Below are 14,288 nucleotides of genomic sequence, written 5' to 3'. Positions count from 1 at the left end.
GATGAAGGTTTCCAGTTAAAGTTTCCTTCAGTGGTAGAAGGTTTGGATTCCAAACTTTGCTTAAAGGAAATCAATATTAAATATTAAAAAAAGCTGCTGGAACAGGAACTGGGCACCTACTGGTCACCTCTTACATGAAGGACGTTAATCATCACATCAGAGTCATGTTTCTGGATGGATTTCTGTCTTGCTCAGTGAATATTCAATTATTCTATGAGAGGTGAAATTGCAAGTAATTCACTTGAAATACCTCTTTGAGGTTCATTTGCCAGTAAGCACGTAAAAGATAAGTGCTGCAAAACCTATTTTTAGCTTATTTCAGGAAATAATCAATAGCTTTTACCACTAGGGACTTAACAACCACCATGCTATGCCCGTCACATAAATCTGCAGTCTTACAAAGAGAGGTAAGCTACTATTATGAAGATTGATTAATTTGTCCCATGGTTCACATTTATTTAAAACCTAAGCAAAATAATTGTTTTTTCTTCTAGTAAAAGTTTGCCATGCCACTTAATTTATATCTGCCATATCTCTGCTGGAATCATCATTGATATCTGAGAGATGAAAAAATTTAGGTCGAGATATAACACTCCCTTTGAAATTTACATGCATTAGTCTTAAGGTGCTCAGTTACCATGGTAATGAATTTAGTATAAATACATATGTGCACACGTGTCACAAAGAGAGACAGAACTGAGTGATTTGAATCTCTTGTGGTGCTAGTACGACAGTTACCATTCACTATTCTCCAARTTTTGTCCATTTTTCTAATAATGTAAAAAACTTCCTCTTTGTTTGTAAGTGCAGCAGTCACAGCAAGCTCCTGCCACACAGCAAGATGCTGTGTCTGGAATKCTTCACCCTAACTCATTGAAGTTCAGCAGCTCAACTCCATGACCTTGAACTTCCACCAGGGATTTCTGAAATACTGGAGYGATGTGCTGCTGGTGTATTGCTTTGCTTATCAAATGCAGCATTACATGGGTTTTTACCTCAAGACACAAGGAGTCATGTAATCAAGACTGGAGGACACAGATGTGTAAATTTATCAGCAAGTACCACTTCCCTCAGGATGACACATTGCATTTTGGCTCCCTGTAAACAGAAGAATGCATTTAGAAAAGCTTTCGATAGCTGCTCACTGAGCTAAGGAGTAGGGCACCCTGGAAAATTCTTCCCCACTGCCATGAATCTAATGTGACTAAAATAATTTTAATTTTACCATTCTATATTGACACCAAGAGTTTATCTATTTTACTACATGTGGTAATATAACACATATAGATGGGCACAAAAAAAAAAACAAAACAAAAAAAACAAAGCAAAAACATCACAACAAAAAAATTAATGATTTTATGATATTTGGGATTTTTTTTCATCATAACCAGTTTTGAAAATCAACATCTAAACACTAGTAAGGGACCCAGGGGGGCAGAACACTATTTGCTGGCAATCTAAACTAAATCTATCCAGCAATGATTTTTTTTCAGATTGAAAAAAGGTAGTAAATATCTTAAAACTATTTAAGACAGTCCAAGAAACTATACATCAGTGACTTTAACAAGGGTTGTGGGGAAAATTAAACTACCATAAGGAAGTGTGAAAGAACAGCTTGAAAATCAGTTTGATTAAGGATAACCAGCATAGATTCAGTCAGGGGAGGTCRTGCTTAACTAACCTGATGGAGTTCTTTGAAGACATTACTGCCACTGTAGATAAGGGAAATTCAATGGATGCAGTCTACTCGTAAGCCTTTGACAAGGCACCACATCTGAGATTAATGKCCAAGAGAAATCATCATGAAAGCAAAGAAACGGTGGGGTGGAAAACTAGCTTAACTAGACCACAAAGGGAAAATCTGGACACTGCGTCTGAGGAAYCAGTGTTATTCATGATTATGTGTGTCTGAATGTAAGTGAGGCGTGCGGGAGAATTTGTAACTTATGCAGAATCTATAGAATTTATACAGTTTATAATTTATATAATTTATATAAAAGTATAGCAAGAAGTGCAGAGCAATATGCTCACGTTCAAAAAGTGCTACATGCTCTATATAACTTGCTTAGCAAAAAACCCCAGAATTTTGATAGGAAAATGTAGAATAATTAATATAGAAACACAAAACCATAATGCCAAATACTCACTAAACAAAACAGTCCTCCAAAATACTAAGCAAGAAAACAAACTGGGAATTAAGGAAATAAACTGTATTCATCACCCCAGAGAAAAGCACCATTTTAAAACATGAAGATGCAAATATGTTTTGAACACTGAAAACATTTTCATGTTAGGATTCATTGTAGGGAAACAAAGGGTATAAAGACCCAGTAACTGTGAAGAATGTTATAGAACCTCAGGATTTTCACTGTAAAACAGGAAAATATGTCATGTTTTCRTTATGGTAGGATCTAGGCATTCCAGTGAAAATTAAGTATTAATGTCTTTGGCATACTAATGGATGACAGAACCTTCCTGTGCCAAAGAGCTTATAATAAAAAAACATAACTATACAGAGGGGAAGGAGAAGAAAAGACACAAAGAACACAATTATTTATCTAGGGAAGGTATGTGTCTGAATTTTGATGTAGTGTTCATATTTTAGGAGTCTCAAGTCAATATTTTATATAATGAGCTATATTATTCCTCTATAGGTATAAAGGTTTTGCTTAATATGRGGTAGAAAACCTAGGTTTTCTACCTTTTTACATGTATGTATAAGCTTAGAAATAGAAAATTCTCATTCTGCATTTATTCAGGGCTAAACCTTAGTCACTGATTTCACAGACCTCTTCTTAGATCCAATAAAGTTTAGATTCAATTCTTAAGAAGTCTTTATATTCCTTTGTAACTATCTGCATTGCAGAACAAAAAATACATATTCATTTTTGAGGGAAAATAATTAAATAATATATATATACTTAAGTTCAGTAGACATTTGGTTTTATGCAAGAAAAATGAGGAAAACAAAATTAACAAAATTTGAYTGAAATGGCTATTTTTTTGTTCTTCATTCATTATGACTTTCCTGCRGTCTTCTAGGAAATAAAATTGTTCTCACAAATCAGCGTTCCCTCCTARTTAGGGAAAGCTTCTTTGCCGTATGTCTCAGGGCTTTTAAATTCATATATTTAATCTTTTGTTTCATAGGTGCATTCACTCTTACAGCCAGGGCTATGTCCAAAAAGAGACTTTGCTGCTACAGCACTAGGAGCCCTGGTGCCTAACTTCAAACATGTGGCTACAAAACCTGAAACTCCAAGTCTGTGTTAAGCTTTATTTCTTGTTGGGGGAAAACCAAAGCATCTTGGAATAAAACCATAAATAGGCACTAGGCAGGGTATTTGTAGCAGTAGACATAATATCCTCTATCCYTTTCTCCTTCAGAGGTATTTCACTTCACCCTGTTCGAAGAAGATCCTTCTTTACTAYTAGATCTACTACTACCACATCTTCCTAGCTATCCTCTTGTCTTCTTAAACCAGAGGACAAGCGATTATTTGAATTTTAAGGTATGATAACACAGAGGGTCTTACCTTTTTTTTCACACTGTTCAGTGCAAGGTACTTACAGATCCAGCACCTCGTTGCTTCAGAACTACATCTCAGGACAGAGGGAGCAGGCCAGAAAGCGGCTGCATCAGGAAAAACTTACTGGCCAAAATAGAGATAGGCAACATTGGCATCTCCATATAACACACATTCACTGAGCATGCCTATACACCAAATTGCATGAAATCTCAGTCCAARGTTGACCGTTCTTTGCTCTGATGGCACATAATGTCCTTTCTGGTGGTTACAGTAGATCCTACTCCTAAACATTTATCTTATTCTTTATGTGGTTTAAGCACATGTAAAATACTGATCTTCTGGTCTAAGCAAGTTTTAGTCAGAGTTAATTTTGCGATGAAAACGTGAGCCAAGGAAGATATTTATGTTCAGGAGTGGTTCTGAACCAACTCACCTACGACAGCAGTTGTAGCCACTATAAAGGAATTCACTGTGAATAGGGAAAGACACAGTCTGAAGGCAAGGAAACTCCCAGGACCTTGGGTCAAGGGCATTTTCTGTGTCTGTCTCCTCTCGTGTTGATCCTGAACATAAACACAGCTAGGGACAGGGGACACAAATCTCTTTTAGGGCTTGTTTCGCTTGGATGAAAACAGTTCAAGACGGATGCTGTTGATTTTGGGGAGAATAACAATATCCCACTGTTCTGAGGTTCCATGGAAAATCTGGGACTCTAAAGCATCCTTTTTACATGTGATGCATGGAAGTCATTGGAAAGAGCTCAAGCCTCATATAGTTTARGTTTCTGCCTCAAGGCTAAGGCAGAAATTGTTTCAAGGTACTGAGTTGGGGACTTGTCCCATTCAAACCCTCACCTTGTTTTCAGCAGAGGGTTTCTGCCTTGCTGGTTCCAGAGTGCAGGGCAGTACCTCCAAAGCCCATGGAGTGGGCAGAGGCAGCAATGCCAGCCGTGGCCCCACAACACCCTGAGCCCAGCCGGGAGGCCAGTGGGACACCAGCAGCCAGGGAGGCTCCTTTTCTCCCTCCCTGCTCTGAAATGCAAGGCCCCAGGGTGCCTGCAGGTGTGACTGCTGTGAAAGACAAGGACCTGATTTTTAATAGTCAGCTTTGCTTTTGACTTTACTGTSGATGCAACTGGAGTTTTTGAAATGATCTTTCTGAGGCATAAAGAAATGCATTTTAGATTTTCTGATTAGATAATGAGTAGTCCTTTTCTGAACCAAAAAGAAATCCAGGTTAACATCTTGCAGAGCAGTTTATATGGAACACTGACAGCAAAAGCTGTTTCTTGAAAAGAAGAAAATGAGTACATTTACTTGATGCAGGGTGTTATAGCTGAGTCAAGCAGAGGCATAATATTTTCTGTTTACCATTTCTTTCTCTATGTGTTTATTCTGTTAACATTGAAGACAAGCAAAACATTTTTTTTTCTTTATAAATGTCTTGAAAATATCACCTGTGTTAGGCAGCTTATTAAGCATTTACTACTCAAAACACACAGGTTTAGAGATCTGCCTTAGATATTTGTATAAAAGCAGGCAAATGACTTTCAGATCATGCTCACCAACCATATTTAATTAAAAAAGAAGGATGATAAATTGTTTACTGTGGCAAGATGGCACAAGTGTAAAATCAGATTTCAAGTGGAGATCTATTGTATATGTGACAGTTTCCTGGCTTTTCCCAGTTAATATTCTTTCAGAAATGAGCAGCTGAAAAAGTTGTAAAACCCTGGAAACTTTATTAATTCATTTTACCTAGCAAGGTACTTTTGTAACTTATAAAAGCAAAGATATCAMCACAGGTTTTGTTCAGGGACAAAAAGGTAATAAAATCTCACAGTACTTCTGCATGTCAGAATTTCCATAATTTTCAAAACGTGATTGATCACCAAAAAAGATTTGCTGTGTGTTTTGTGTGATCTATCTAGACATGAATTTTTATTTTAGAAAGCACTTAAATTATTTCTAAATAGTCTCAACTATTCCTATTGTTGAAAACAATTACAACAGTTTCAGACATGCTGTATTCATATATGTGTAACTTTTTAGTTTGAGAGTGAAAAACCCCACCCTGAGATGCTTGAAGTGGAGCTATTGACTTCTTTCAGAAAATACTACTATGACCCTGTCCATTTTCCCTGATGGGTTTTATTAAGATAACAGAATTTCACTGGATATTATATGTCTGGCTAGGTCAGATACCAAACAATCACAAYGTACAAAGGTGAGATTCCAGAAGGAAAAGTGTGCTTACCAACTTGCTATCTTTTCAACAGATTTAAAAGTTAACTTACTGGATAAAAAAGCAAGCCTTTTGACCACTCTACAGAGAACAGCAACAGTGTCCTGTGGAGCTTGATGGATAGAGAAGTAAATTTTTTAAACACAGGATTTAGTGGTTATAAAATGTTAATCCATCTGGGTGGCTCAGGCATCAAAATCTTATTTTCAAAGTGATTTGGACATTTAGAGTAAGTCCTGTTAAAGGATTCAAGTGCTACAATGAGTGAAATCAAAATACTCTCCCCAGGCATCAGACTCCATACGTTTGTGTCAGGAGGATTTGTGCCTGAGAACAGTCCCAAGCAGCAGGTGACTGAATGGGCCACATCCAGCAGACAGCAATTAGAGAATATTTTGGTCTCTCAGAACATCAGAGAATCACACATCTTTTTTCGCTAGTCAGCTACAGAAACTTCCCCTGAATCAGGATGCCTAAATGTTTCCTTTACAGAAAGCCAGTCAAGGTCACTTTTTAAAGGATTGTTACCAGAAGAGGAGGGAGTATAGCTTAATCTTTACACAAGGTGGATTAGTCACAGAACATTCCAAATGTAATTTCCTTTTGGCATAATARATTTATATCCATATTTCTCATTCCCATAGAAGTTATTCTAACCATTAATCTCAGGCTGAGAGTTGTGCTGTGGTTTGTGCTGCCCATGAAAATRTTTTCACTGTACAGAAAAGAAATCAGGGTATATTTGCTCAGTGAGGCACATCTAGAAGTTTGAGAACTCATGCGGCAAGGACATTTTTTATTTTAACACACAATTATGGGGTTTTTTTTTATTTCTTAAGAAAGAAATAAAAAAAAAAAATCTTGGCAGAAGAAGTGAATCTTAGCTTTTCCCATTCCTAAAAAAATGTCCAGGTTACCGGATTACATTTTTACATGCCATTCACTTTCCCAAGAGAGGACTGTTTATGTGTGCTGTACAGACTTAGTTTCAGAAGGAGAGGCTGAGAACATGTGCTGTGTTTGGGATACCATAAAACAAGATATGGGTTTGAGTACCTCTGTCCTGGCTGGAGAGTGCTTTAACACCAAAAAAGCCTAGGTAAACTATGCCATAAAGGGAGAAACTACCTTTATTTTGTGTTCAAATGCTCTGACCATACTCATCAGATCATATATTTCACTCAACATACATGGAGATAGATTTTCTATGTTTGTGTATTTTTTGAGGTGGCCGGTATTAAAGTGCTGTTGAGTTTGCCCCACAGCAGACCAGTTTAKGCTTGGAGTACTCTCATCAGGAAAATGTGGTGCCTAGAGGTGAAATTCAGCAGAGTAATCCTTTGCCCTGGAACTGGTGATTAAGTCACCTYGTGGAGTCAGTCCTTTGATATTTTAATGACTTTTACTCAGTTTTTCCTAGAATCATAGAACGGTTTGAGTGGGAAGAGACCTTAAAGATCATTTAATTCCAACTCCCCTGCCGTGGGCAGGAAACATTTCACTAGGCCAGGTTGTTCAAAGTCCCATCCAAGCTGGCCTTTAACATTCCAAAGGATGGGCTCCCACAGCTTCTCTGAGCAACCTGTTCCAATGCTTCGTCATCCTCACAGTTTTTAAAATTTTTCTTTCAATTCTAGGATTTGCTAAATAGTATTTATTTTATTAATCTACATTGTTATTTATTTTTATACAATACCGGCATAGGTAGCTAAGCAAATTAAAATACTGACYTCTTACCACCATTTCAATGGGTGTCAATATCGCAAATTAATGGATGYAATTGAAAATATTRAGGTCAATTGATGTCAGKGACTTAATACCATGCTTTAACACTGGCCTGCTTGATATACATCAGGCCAAGTTAAATGTTTTTATGAGATCTTCTTCTGCCTTATCTTAGTTTTGATCGTAAGTATTCTAGGAATGTAAATTACTCAGCCTTTCTTTGCATTTTTAATGGAAACTTTCTAGTTTGTAAATTAGAGTTGATATTATGATTTTGCAATGTGAATCATCATAGAATTCTAAGAAACTGCCCATTAGCTACTCTGAACCAACTGCATACCTTAACTCACCCCAAATATGAGTTAAAGTCATAAATCAATACAGATCAGCTTCTCTAAGACTCTTGGATAATGCATACAGGGTAGTGATAACTTGGCTGATGTGGGAGTGATTTTTGAAGTTATTGTAACTTAATCAAGTTCACTTCTCAGGTTGCACAATGATCAAGGCATTGTACTTATCCCCTTATCTTGTGCTAAGTGCCATCCATATTTAGTAACAGTATTATTAACAAGAGCAAGGTATCATTATTGCACATGCAGTATCTCAGCTCTTTGTATCTCATTGCTTTGCTGAAGTTCTTTCAAGGCAGGGAGGCAGATTTCCGTGGGCACACTGCAAGAATGCACATTACTTTCATGCAACCTCATGGAAGCMCTGGCATGGGATGTCACATTTCTGTGGTGTGACCCACAGCAGAGGGAGAAAAACCTAAGGAAAAAATGAAAAAATGTAAGGTGGAAGCTTCTAAAGCACAACCAGCTATCCTGTGATTTCAGCAGGAATTTATTTGAAAATCCTGTCACAAATTCAAGCTTTTTTTTTTTTTTTTTTTTTTTTTTTTTTTTTTTTTTTTTTTTTTTTTTTTTTTTTTTTCCACAATATGATTCTTAGCATCAGTTGCTACACTGGAAGAACAACTTTCAGCACACTGATTCAAATTATTCCGGGTCCAGCCTATCTTTATAAAGAAAAATAATTGTTGCTTCATTTCCAGTTTCCTCCCCCCAGCCAAAGAAACAACAGCCTTGAGGAGAGTGACTGGTCTGCAGTGTGAAGATCTGCATGCTCACTGCTAATTACCGAATTTGTGATTCCTGACCATTTTAGCCTTGCCAAGAAGTGACTTACGGGATATTGGGTACATTAACATCGAAAAGCTAGCCCTCCAGCTGGTAGGGCCAGTAGAAATGGTAGAGGTAATAACTTACCAAACACTCCAAATAAGAGCACTGTTCTACTATCTGTCTTTTATGCTTATCTTTTATTAACCCTTCAGTCACTCTGACAAGTACATTAGAACTGAGGGAGATGATTTTGACAGTTTTGCATAGAAGAATAATGTAGAAAATCTAAGAGTGCCAGAATGAAAAGCAGCACATAGTACTCATGTGATACTTTTATCCCATCTCTTAAAAGAAATCAGAAATTATCATGTCTTTTTTTGTTCATTGTTCTAAATACTTTACCAGGCTGCTGTTGATTTTTCTGCACTTATAATACATGCAGTAAGTGTTATTATTGTTRGCAATTTTTAACAACTGATGTTATTGTGATAGAGTTTATGCTAGGTGGACTCTTTTATTTAAAATTCTTTTTAACAACACTGATCATAAAGAATTCAGTCAGTATTATTTCAATAGCAGCGATCATAAAGAATTCATTTACTATTCATATGGATGTCACAGGTATTTCCATAGGACATATGCTAACTGCAGTTTTGGGATCCTTCAATGAATATTTAGACAAAGATTGGTTTTGAAAGGATTCCTACAACTTCCCAGCTGGCTGTTTTAGCCTTGGCTGTATGGAAACAGAGCTCGAAAGATGTGAGGGGTTGTACACCAAGCTCTTCAACAATAACAGTTTTCATTTTACATGACATTTTCTAGTACCCAGATTCTGAAGCCTGTGTGTTTAGCAATTGTTCAGCCATGGAACTTCATGGAAGTGAGATCCATTTTCAGACATAGTCTTCATGCTTCTGCAGAGACTCAAGAGTTATAAATACTTTTGGCATCACTTGCAATGACAGAACAAGATACTTACAAGAAAATGTGAGGCTAAATTTTACAAAGGGGGAAAAAAGGTACATTTCTGACTAATAGTGATTCAGAATGTACTAAAAATGTGTAGATTAAACACATTTATAACCAGACTATTAACAAAAAGATTCACAATTGCATTAATAAGTCATATTTCGTTATTCTAACATAAAAGATACCTGGTATGAAGCATAAATAYGTGTAATAAAGCCTTCTGCTTATGTATTATGAACAGCAGTTCTTTTAATATTAAAAGTGAATCCATATGGGTTATTTGACATGTAAAATATTAACTTTTATAGCAAGAATGCAAATGAGAGTCTCAGCACTAATTATAGCTGCAGATCCCACTCAGGAATGAGGCTCTGTGTGACTAATGATTTCAGCAAAATGAAGAAATGGCCTGCTTCTCTCAAGAGGCAGCATATCTTAGCTCCCTCTCCTCCCTCTGGAACCCTTCAAAATTCYCAGCATGTCTCAGTTCAGTACCTAATGTGTATGCTGCTTCCAGGAACTGTCTCCTAAAGACAGGTCACCAGTTTCATGTTTTTAGAGCTAGTTTTACGTAATTGTCTCTGGAGAAAAGARAAAGTTATTTAATATTTATCCAGAACAATGTAATTTCAGAAGATATTCTATGAACTTTTATTTTGAYTAGCTGTTCCAAATATCACTTTTCTATTTCTTCCATTAATGAGACAAAAATGTTGGGTTTTGGTATATGATATTCTGATTCCTTTGCCATGAATTTTTCACAATATTTTTCCTCTGTCAGCTTTTTTTGCACAGAAGAATAGAATGTTCTTTAAAAAAAAAAAAAAAAAAAAAAAAAAAAAAAAAAAAACAAAAAAAAAAAACGAAACCAAAACCAGCTACCAGATCTATCTTCATTCTTTGCTTTTCATGCGCAATCCTGTGATAAATATGTATCCAGTTGAGATAACTGCAATGACTTACCCAAGCCTGTCATTGTTATCCCTGAAATGGCCAGAGGGGTCACTGGAAAGTAAGAATGAATTGCTAATTCTTGTCAAAAAAGTACTCTTTTTTTTTTTTTATGGTAGGTTCCTGTGAGAAAATTGTTCTTACCTGAAGTACTTACTGCTTTTCTCTATGCACAAGTATGAGACTGTAGGCAGCTGGAGTAACCCCTAATGTGTTAAGATTTCTCTCAGTTTTATTGCCTTTTATTGAAAAAGTTTAGGTAAAACATGCCTAGGAAATGTGCAGTTAGAAAAACCATGACAAAACAATTACTGAATAGTATCATAGGTGGTTTAAACTATCATAATTATGTTTCATTAATAACATACACATACAATCAAACTGAAAAATTATTAATATTGTGGCTTATCACCAATCAAGCAGAAAGGAGATAGTTTTACTAAAACTTAACAGGAAATTTTAACCCAAGTTTCTCTGATCTGGTAATAAATTCTCCTTTTTGCAATGTTGCCAGCCAATATCTCTAAAGTTAAGTATTGTCAGGCAAATATCTAGGATAGTAAGATTGCAGATGTTCATAAAAGGGCATAACTGTGGATACAATACAAATTTCAAAGGATGTTGAATTTGTAGCACTCCTGCTTAATCAGGCACAAGTGAGGAAGTGTCAATATTTCTGAGGTACCCACATTATTATAGAATAAGAAAGTAAAAATACTTTCTTAATTCAGCTATTCTGGAAAAGATCAGTAATTTTTGAAATGTGAAAAGTGTCTTGATATACATTATTTGAAACACTCTTGCGATGTGTAGAAAAACTGGCATGAGGAGTTCTTTATGAGCAAATTAGTAAATCACCCTCCAGGCTGTCTTAATAAATCACTGCAAGGCTCATTAGTGTAATTTTCTAGACTTCATCAAGGTGTGCCTACTATAGCTGCACAAATACATGTGGCAATTTCACTACCAACAATGGTCTTGGCAAACAACTGAATTCTGATTGTGTATATACAATTTGGCTAGATAATTATTTTTTTTTCTTCTAATATAATTTTCCTAATTTAGCTAATTTTTTTTTCCTGCTGCATTGAGCAGGATTGTTTCATTGAAATAAAATTATATGTATCTAAAATATAAGCTCATTTACATGTGATCAAAGTCAGTGAATTATCTTTTTCTGTGTGATTGTTACTGCTCTAAGGTGAGATCCTCCAAACTCCACTAAAAGAGATGGTCAAGTTCTTCTTGCTTTTCCTTTCATTGACAGTGGGGTTAGGAACAGGTGGAAGGAATTTAACAAGGGTTTTTTTCCCTTTCCCTCAAATAACTATGTTTTCATATATTGTTAAGAATATAGGAGGTCTGGCAAGAATATTGAATGTTTAATATTAAATATTTGATATTCAATATTCATATTAAAGATTTTCAACCTATTCAAAATAATATGAAAAATATTAAATGTTTGTATAGTACACGAAGATATAAAAAGTGGAAAAATAGYTAAGTGAATTGGGGGGTTAAGCTCTGTGCAGCCTTTGCATTATGTAAAATATGCCACTATTTATCAGCTGAAAGTTGATGTGGACTCTCTAAAATTCAAGATTTTCAGAAGTTTTGAATGCCTGTGTCTTGAGTAACATTGTGTTAAGCTCTGAAAAACACCCCAAATGCTTAAATATTGCTCAGGGCTTTCTGGCCTGTAAGGATCTTCAAACAAACTRTGCATACAAAAGTACATCCAAAGTAAGACATATAAAATCACAAATCATTGAGTTGGTTTCCTGAAAATATTCAAGGCCTTTAAACTCATGCCCTAAAATGGGATCAAATAATTTCTTTAAAAAAAAAAAGTCTCAGATAATTATGTCAGTTGATTCAAATGTAATTTGTACCAATTCAAAGTGTACACTGATTTGAGCCATACTGGTTTAGGTGGCAAGGTACGTAAAGGAAGTAAATTCCTAATCACTKCTTGAGATTGGTTTGTTCGATTGCTTGGAGACATTCACATCTCCATGCTGAGTTTGTTATTTAATACCAAGTGGCAAGTCTGCACATACGATTGTCTTGTCAATATGAATTAAATTCCTAGGGACTGGGATCTGCAAACTGATTTTGAGTACATAGATCAAATCTCGTGTAAATGTCTTGTGTCTGGAAGGCTGTGCAAGATAAGCAAACTTGTCATTTAAATATAAACACCACATACTTTACTTATGCTAATGACAATATTACTATAAGAATTTCAAAATTCATTATCATAGTCAGTCATAATTAAACTGATATTTAGGGCTTAAATACTGAGAATGTCTRGTTTGCAGTTATCTGACAGTGAGAAATGCAGTAGTGAGAAATGCATTTTTTTCCTCAGAATGGAGCAAGTAAGCACACTGAACTTTGATACCACTGAACCTTACAATATTCTCTGGGCTATAAATAGTTAAGGTGTATGCTTCAATCTGTAGGCATCATCTACTCAAGCCTGGTAGGTCAAATAATTTTAAACATAATGCTGAGAAATTTAACTCAGAGATCAGTGGGAGACTTCTTCTGTTTTATAAACAATCACATAAGTTACTGTATGATAGAACCTGGCACTGCCAGAAAGCCAGTTTATTTGCCTAGAAAGCATACAAATTCACAAATGAGGTGTTAAATAGCAGAATACACAGCAGCACAGTATAAGCATATACACAGCTACACCAATGAWGTTTCTGTCAAACTTTTGCTTTTTGCTTCAAAGCACTTCCTCTTATTCCACTTTCTACCAGCAGYAGTGGTGTTGACTGTAGTAGATTCATACACTGAAATTGTAAATTATCACTCAGTATAGCTTCTTCATTGTTTTTTAAAGCATCTTTAACAATCAAACACATGAATCCTTACTAAACAATAATTAGTGACTCTTGGAGATTGCCCTGTCTATACTTGCAGGCCCCAAAAACCATGCCAATCACTTTTATCTTGTCTTTTCCACTTGCTTTTGATTGCGAGTGTACTTTGCAATAGAGTTTGTGTGTAACAATAAAGATCTGACTAAGGGTACTGCAGCTTTACTTCTGGTCTTTCTCCTCCTTACTTTCAGCAGTTACAAATTCACAGAAAGGTATCCAATATGCCTTCTCGTTTGTGGCTGGTATCAGCATGCCTATGTGTTTCTGATGGGGCATTGTCAGAACGCCACATCTTTGCCCAGTTGTGGGTTGAATTGGCAATTTCTTAGGAGCCTGTGCAATGTGAATAAAATGAAGTATATTACAGCCGTCCTTCATACAGAGGAATAATCAAAACTTGCTGCAAGTCCCAGCATGTGATATCTCTGATCAAGACTGAGTATCACATGCTGAGATATGAGATAGCTGCGTCTTTTTATTAGTAATAAGCTTAACTTCAAACTGAAACAAGGACTATCTGGTCTTGCATTTACAGAATGCAGAACAGGTAGTCAGGAGACCAGGACATCGTTGTCCATAAAGCCACAGACTTCTTGTCTGTGAAATCCTGTTGGTCAGAAGGTTTAGATTACCAGCAATGAGATTTACATCTCAGAGTTTGGATGACCTATTTGAGATTTTTCTGTCCTGGCTTTTAGAGGCACAGGGCACCATTTAAGCAATAAAATACCAAAGTGTAAAAACAAAGCTTAGCTGTCTCAGACCAGACATCTGTGAGTGGAAGCAGCAAAACAGTGTCCATTTAAAGCAGAGATGTTCGTTTCATTCATCGGGTTTCTCTTCTA

The sequence above is a fragment of the Malurus melanocephalus genome, unplaced genomic scaffold (genome assembly GCF_030028575.1).
Source record: "Malurus melanocephalus ecotype Western Australia unplaced genomic scaffold, MMel_1.1 scaffold_263, whole genome shotgun sequence".
Taxonomy (NCBI): Eukaryota; Metazoa; Chordata; class Aves; order Passeriformes; family Maluridae; genus Malurus; species Malurus melanocephalus.
This window is presented reverse-complemented; position numbering follows the sequence as displayed.